Source organism: Hylobates moloch, unplaced genomic scaffold (assembly GCF_009828535.3).
Source record: "Hylobates moloch isolate HMO894 unplaced genomic scaffold, HMol_V3 SCAFFOLD_18, whole genome shotgun sequence".
Taxonomy (NCBI): domain Eukaryota; kingdom Metazoa; phylum Chordata; class Mammalia; order Primates; family Hylobatidae; genus Hylobates; species Hylobates moloch.
In genome coordinates, this window is record NW_026652293.1 from 12,527,538 (window position 1) to 12,534,916 (window position 7,379).

Sequence of the window (7,379 nt, forward strand, 5' to 3'; positions counted from 1 at the left end):
TCCACAGCTGGACACTCAGTGGCAGTGCCAGGCTGCCGCCTCGAGATTTCTCTGTGACGAGCAGATCCTTCTCTGGATAGGTCTTTTAACAGCATCCATTCCCATCACAGGGCATGAAATTCAGGCCAGCTGGTTCCTGATCTAGTTGTGTCACTAACTAGCTTCATGTTAGACAAGTGCCTTCCTCCATCCCTTGCACCCATCTACAAAGAGAGCGGGTAAACTTGGTGGCTCCTAAACTCCACTCTAGCCCTAACATTCTATAATTCTGATGTCAATTGTGGGGATTTGTAGGGCAGGACATCTTGATTCAGGCCCTTCTGACAGAGGAGGAGAGGAAAGGGCAGTCAGGTTACACATTCTGGGCCACAGTGAGGGAGACATACTCAGGCTGGGAGGGTTGGTTTGGGGCTCAGGTGTATGGTTTTGAGCCAGCAGGTCAATGCTATTTCCATCATCTCTCTCTCTCTTCTGCCTGCCTGAGCCCCACCCTCTGTGGGGCGTGTCTCAGAAATCAACCAGCAAGGAGGCTAACACTCCTAAAGTGAAGAAAAGATGTCAAGGAGGCACAGTCGCACGACCCCAGCTCTGAAATGGCGTGCTTTCAGGTGACTGTCAGAACATATATTTAGATGGTAACATTCTAATGGATATGGGTTAATTTTGGCTTGGAAGGTGTTCGGGGTGATCAGGGGAAGGGTCCTGAAAGAAGTTAATTTTGACTTGATTCTGAAATAAGATGAGTATATTTTCATCCTCAAAGGAATGAGTATGAACTGGCTTCTAATTCTCTTTGCTGCCTGCCGTAGAGCATTAAGTGTGACCCAGATTTCACTTTCAACATTCTGGCTCCCAGACTTCACATCCTGTCATCTCTATGTTCGTTAAAAAGTGAAATATAAGTTCATTTACTCAAAAAGTATTGACTGAACATCTGCTATGTGACAGACCTTGTCCCAGGTACTAAGGATACAATGGTGAGGAAGGCAAAGTTCCTGCTCTTACAGAACTTACACTCTGTCACTCTCGCTCTGTGCAGTGGTGCAATCTTGACTCACTGTAACCTCTGCCTCCCGGGTTCAAGAAATTCTCCTGCCTCAGCCTCCCGAGTAGCTGGGATTACAGATGTGCACCACCATGCCAGGCTAATTTTTGTATTTTTAGTAGAGACAGGCTTTCACCATGTTGGTCAGGCTGTTCTCAAACTCTTGACCTCAGGTGATCCACCCACCTCGGCCTCCCAGAGTGCTGGAATTACAGGCACGAGCCACTGTGCCTGGCCTAGAGCTTATTTTCTACAGGAGAGAAGGAGAAGGCTGGGGCAGGGGTGGGTGGGGGCTGGCGCAAGGAAGGCTGAGAGGAGGTCTCTAGGGCTGCTTCTAAGAGTGTCTGGGCTGAATCTTCTCCCTCCTCAGTTTCCAGCCCCCCAGGTGAGGGGACCACCTCTAGCTGAGCCCTTCACTGATGCAAACACCCCAGGGGTGTGGAAGAGGTAGGTTTTCTTCCTGGATCCCTGGGCTTGCTGGGTGGCCCCATCTTATTCAGCCCAGTCCCTCTGCAGTTGGACTTCCTGGACAGTGGCCATGGGGCCAGCTCCCTATTGTGAAAGCTTTTCTGGATGACATCCTTTGGCCAGTTAGCAGACTCCTGAATGGCTGCTCAACTCAGGAATCTTATAACCTTCCCTGATGAACTCGCACTGCCCCCTCCCTAGTCTCTAAATCGCCTCTGTCTTTTCTCCTGCATTATTTTGTTTTCATCCTAGCACTCACCCCATGCAGCCACCTGCCCCTTACCTTTGCATATTTGCTGTTTCCTCTGTGTGGAGCACTGTCAGTCGGTCACTTAAATATGTAATGAGTGCCTAAAGGGGCTAGTATCACCATGTCAACCCTGGGGATACAACAATGAAAAAGACCAGATCTTGCTCTCATGGGGCGTATGTTCTAAAGAGGTAGACAAAGAGTCGATTTGTAAATGATTGCAAATTATATTAAATGCTATGAAGGAAACAATGAGCGGCTTAGAGGCTGCAGAGAGGGACAGCTTTAGCCATGGTGACCAGACTGTGACAGGCTGAGACTTGAAGCATGAGAGGCAGCTGCCCATCTCAGGAGTGAGGGAAAGGGCTCTGGGCAGAGGAAATGGTGAGTGTACAAGCCATAAACCTGGCATGTCTTCAGAACAGACAGACCAGGGAGACCAGGCAGGTGGGCACAAGATGGGCAGTCAGGCAGTGCTGTCCTGTAAAGCTTTCTCCAATTATGAAAATGTTCCATCTCTGTGCCCACTATTTAAATCAGTTCAAATTGTGTAAAGGAAACATTCAGTTCCTTAAATATACCAGCCTCATTTTAAGGGCTTGATAGCTACATGTTGCTAGTGGCCACTACATTGGCCAGTGCAGGATCATGCTGGAGCTTGGTGTCTGGGAAGACAGAAAATACTCTTGAATTTTTTTTTTTTTTTTTTTGAGATGGAGTCTTGCTCTGTCGCCAAGGCTAGAGTGCAGTGGCGCCATCTTGGCTCACTGAAAGCTCCGCCTCCCAGGTTCACTCCATTCTCCTGCCTCAGCTTCCCGAGTAGCTGGGACTACAGGTGCCCACCACCACGCTCAGCTAATTTTTTGTATTTTTCATAGAGACGGGGTTTCACTGTGTTAGCCAGGATGGTTTCGATCTCCTGACCTCGTGATCCGCCCGCCTTGGCCTCCCAAAGTGCTGGGATTACAGGCGTGAGCCACCACGCCCAGCCTCTTGAATTTTGTTCTAAGAGTAATGACAGACCACTGATAAGTCTTAAACAAGGGGGTGACAAGCCCCTCCCACCTCCTGCCTTCTTGCCACTTGTCAATCCTATCTATCTTTGTGGAGGAATCTCCAAGCCAAATTCAAGACCCCCTCCTGGGGACCTCTGTGCCTGGTGCCAACTGTGTTATAGCCCTCTGCTACTTTGTCATACTCACATGTCCATAAGACCTGGAGAAGGCTGAGGGAGGGGATGTGTGCTTTTCATTTCCGTTTCCTCACTGTTCACACTGGTACACATGAGGTGCTCAATGTTTTTGTTAAACTAAAGCCACCATCTTGCTCTGGAGCAAGGCCATGTCCCAGAACTTTCCCAGGTCTCTGGAGTGATTTGGGCTCAGGGCATCCTGGCCGAGCTTTTGCCCTTCTCAAGGCCAGTTTCCATTAAGATGCTGTCCTCACCTCCTGCCAGTAGGGATGCCCTGAGGAACAATCCCACTGGGCTTCCACGAGAGCACAGAAAACCTGCCCTTCTCACTTCCCAAGGGAAATTTACATCAGGAAGTAAGAATTCATTCAATCCCCTGTCCTGTCCCGGGCATCTCAGGAAAAATCAATCCAGGAAGGCATCTTCACAAGGATCTGGAGAAACAATGCCTCATAGAAACCCTGTGATGACTCCTTCCGGAATCCTAGACCCTCACCGCCCTCAGGGTACCAGGGCAAGACTGCACCAGACTTTCAGCCTGACTCCTGGTGTGATATATGCCACTGCAGGTACCAGACTGCAAGCCATTATGCTTGGAAGGCGCAGACAGTGCACAGAGAGGCTCCCAGCCATGGACAGGGAAATGGGGGCTACTGGGGCAGGGGCGGGAACAGTAGGGGCCTCTCTCCCAGCCCTTTGGCAAGCACCCCAATGAGAGAATCAGGGCATGTGACCATGAGTCTCCTATCCATTAAGGCTGGGGCGAAAAGGCTGGCCTGTGCCCATTCACACTAACCCAGCTCTGCTCTGGAAGGAGCTGAGGGGTACATGCTGGCAGTGGGAGGAGAGAGACAGCAAAGAGGCTGGTTACAGAGGCCCAGAAAGGAGGGTTTGGATGAGTCTAAGGCATGCTGGGCTAGGCCAGCTAAGGGGCGAGGCCAGGGTGTGCACCTGGGGCTCCTCCACACACCAGAACGCTCTCAGAGCTGCCTTTCTGGTCTCTCTGGGTGGGGTGGGTGGGGTGGAGGTGATGAATAACAGCAAAGACCCAGCCCCGTGCTGACTGGCTGCTGTCAGCAGTAGATTTGCCCTGGGTCCCACCCCTCTGCCAACCCAAATTCTAGTTCTGTCTCCCAACACTGGCATGCCGGGGGCCTGCCTCTCTATCTGCCTCTCCCCTTGGCCAGCAGTGCTGTTCTGTGGCCCCCTGGAAGGATGAGGGCCCTAGGCCTTGGCCACAGCCTCAGGATCCTGCTCAGCCCCCAGGCTCTCTCTGGGACCAAAAGCCATTTCACATAGACTCCAAAGTGTGCCCAATGGGACAGAGTGGGAAAATAAGAACAGGGGCTTTGGGCCAGGTTTGGTGGCTCATGCCTGTAATCCCAGCACTTTAGGAGGCCGAGGCAGGTGGATCACGAGGTCAGGAGATCGAGACCATCCTGGCCAACGTGGTGAAACCCCGTTTCTACAAAAAAAAAAAAAAAATACAAAAATTAGCTGGGCATGGTGGTGCATGCCTGTAAGCCCAGCTACTTGGGAGGCTGAGGCAGGAGAATCACTTGAACCTGGGAGGCGGAGGTTGCAGTGAGCCGAGATTGCTTCACTGCACTCTAGCCTGGTGATAGAGTGAGACTCCGTCTCAAAAACAAAACAAAACAAAAGAAACAACAGGGGCTTTGGAGTCAATAGACCAAGCTGTGCACGTCAGCTTTGCCACTGCTAGCTGGGTGATCTGAAATGCTCTAGCCTGTCTGTATCTCAGTTTCCTCAATTGTAACATTAGATTAGTAACACCCACCTCACAGGAGCCTTATGACCATAAATGGGTATTATACATAAAATGCCTAACACAGTGTTTGATATACTGTAGTTGCCTAATAAAGATGCAGGACTTCTTCCTTCCTCTGGCAGCACCGCCTAGCCTCCTATCTAAATGCCCTCTCTCCCACACTCTCCCCTTTTGACATATTTTCCAGGGCCAAATTCCCAGCTCATGCCCTTCCTTCCTAGTCTCAGGGTCTTTAAGCATTCCTCCTTCCGCTGGGAGCAGGGCCATACCCCACTCTGGGTTCCACTCACAGCCTCTCTCCTATAGCCCCTGCCTCTCATTCGCTCCCCATCCAGCATTTTTGTCTGCAACTGTGGCTCTGCCATTATTAGGCTTGGAGACTTCAGAACTGCAGAGGTGGAAGGGGCCCCAGAGCCCATCCCTTTGAGCCCCTGCATTTGTCAGAAGAGGCCGCTGAGTACAGAGAGGCATGGTGATGTGGTCTTCGAAGTCCTGGGTGTCTGGGTCCTACTTCCCCCACACAGGGACTGGGGTTCCCTCCTCCTTCCTTGGGAGGTGGATGGGGGAGGGGGCTTGGTGACAAGTTTGAGCTTTAAACGGGAAGTCAAGGCCAGAGAGGCATCCCAGAGGCGGTTGCTGTAAGTGCTGCTCCCGCTGCCCTGTGCTGGAGGCATCTCCGGTATTTGGGAGGTGGAGCAGCAGCACAGGGAAAGGCCGTGGGAGCCGCAGAGCTGGCATCAGCATGGGGTGTGTGGCAGAGCGCCGAGCAGGCCCCTGTGCTCACTCTTTCTTTCCGTCTCACAGTCACGGGCCCAGCCCCAACCCCAGCCCTGTACAACCTCGGTGATAATTTCGTGAGTCACCCATCCTTGCCTGCAGACAGGGCAGCCACACCCAGGGCAGCTGGCACCCTAGCCGGGGTTTCTGCTGTGAGCTGCTGGGCAGGCAGCCTGCCAGGCCACAGACGGCCACCGATGGTGAGCCAAGACGCTCCAGCGCCTCAGGCCAGGCCAGGAACCTGCTGAGTGGCAGAGCCTCCCGTCTGCATTGCCCCATTGCTATGGCCAGGGCCTCCTGCGGAAAGCCTCTGCCAGGTGCCTTCTTATTGGGATCGCCAATAACAAGCAACGGACCCAGAACCTGCCCCATCTGTGTTCAGTAAGGCCCTGGGCTTCAGGCTGCTCCCAAAGGGTGGGAGTCTCCCTCTGACCAGGCTTGAGTCAGGAGCCACGGGTCACTTGCGGCTCTCTCTGCCAGACACGGCTGTGACTTCATCGCTGCCCCTTTGAATCCCATCAGGGCTCTGCCCTTTGAAGCCCAAATCAAATGCTCTCATCTCCCCCACAACCCTCCCAGATGTCCCCAGCTGGGGGTGACCCCTCCTTCCTTGAGCTCTTAGAGGGAATTGTGCCTCCTTTGCCATTTAGTGCATCACGCTAAGTGATTAGGTGCACTGTGGGCTCTTGGCTTCAGCAGCAGGCCCACCACAGTGCTCTGAATATCAGAATGGCTCAACAAATGTCTATGCAGTCGATCCACATTCCACTTACGTATTCTGTTCTGACATTCCTGGGACCAGATGCCTCTCTCGGCATCTTTCTGTTCCGGCTTCCCTCCACTCTTTCCAGGCTGTATCATCCTACTAGAGGCTGTGCCCTAGGCCTTGACTTTAGGCCCTGCAGGGGTTGGGGCTGGGCCTGGACCCATTTTGACAAAGAGCCCTTAAGGAATTGGGGGGTTCCATGACATTCTGACCTCCCAACCATTTCCAGTCTCAGCACTCCACGGTTCACTGCAGCTGCCAAGGGAGAAGGGTAGGGGGCACAGCAACCGGGGCAGAGCCTGGGAGAGCTGGGAAGAGCCCCTCTCCTGCTTTCCAAAGGGGCCTTGTGATGACGCTTTGTGTTGGCCATTCCTAATCCTTGACTGGCCTGCTCTGAGAGTCCCTTTTGCCCAAGAAAGACCCTGGGTGACTTCTATCATGCACGGTTCTGTCCCTCACTCCACTCCACTATCTTAGAAGCTGATCAGTCAAGCAGGGATCACTGGGATTGGATTGGTAAGAGAGGTCAGCTCATCAGCTCAGTGTTCTCCTGGTGACTCTGACCCCCAGCTTAGGCCAAAGATGCCTGCCTCACCGCTCTCAGCTCCAGAACTCAGGCTGGGGGTAACAAGGGCCAGGGGTTGGGGAGAGTGGGCAATGTGATAGTTAAGACAGAATTTGGGGGACTTCTAGGAGGCTTTGAATACTGGAGACCACTGAAATTGGGGAGGTGAGTTTGTAGTCCATGGAAAATAGTTTTGTTTTTACTGCTGCAGAGGAAAATCATATGCTGACTTCCAAAAACAGTCAGGACTTTGAGGGTTCCTTGCTGGTTTCGATGATTTTGCCTTTACTTTCAACTTTTTGCACGTAGGACCATGAGAATGTTTCAAATACAGCTGTTTTTTTACAGTCTACCAAGTAGTTCATCCTTTATCTCCTGGGATCTGCCCATCTATTCCTTGAGAATTGTGGTCATTCTGTTATCATCCCATTGTAAGGATGAGGGGACTGAGGCTCAGAGAGGGTGTGTGGCTTGTCCAACGTCACCACTGTTTAGCAGCAAAGCTAGGCCTCAAAGGTGCTTCCTAC

General features: G+C 52.2%; 1 protein-coding gene across 1 annotated transcript in view; it reads right to left on the minus strand.

Moving 5' to 3' along the window:
• Positions 1-6,510, minus strand: part of PKP1 (plakophilin 1) — a 57,905-nt gene extending 51,395 nt beyond the window's left edge. The window contains exon 1 of the mRNA XM_032137009.2: positions 6,295-6,510. The gene's annotated coding sequence lies outside the window, so the exon portion shown is untranslated. The remainder of the gene's footprint in view (positions 1-6,294) is intronic.
• Between the last annotated feature and the right edge of the window lie 869 nt (positions 6,511-7,379).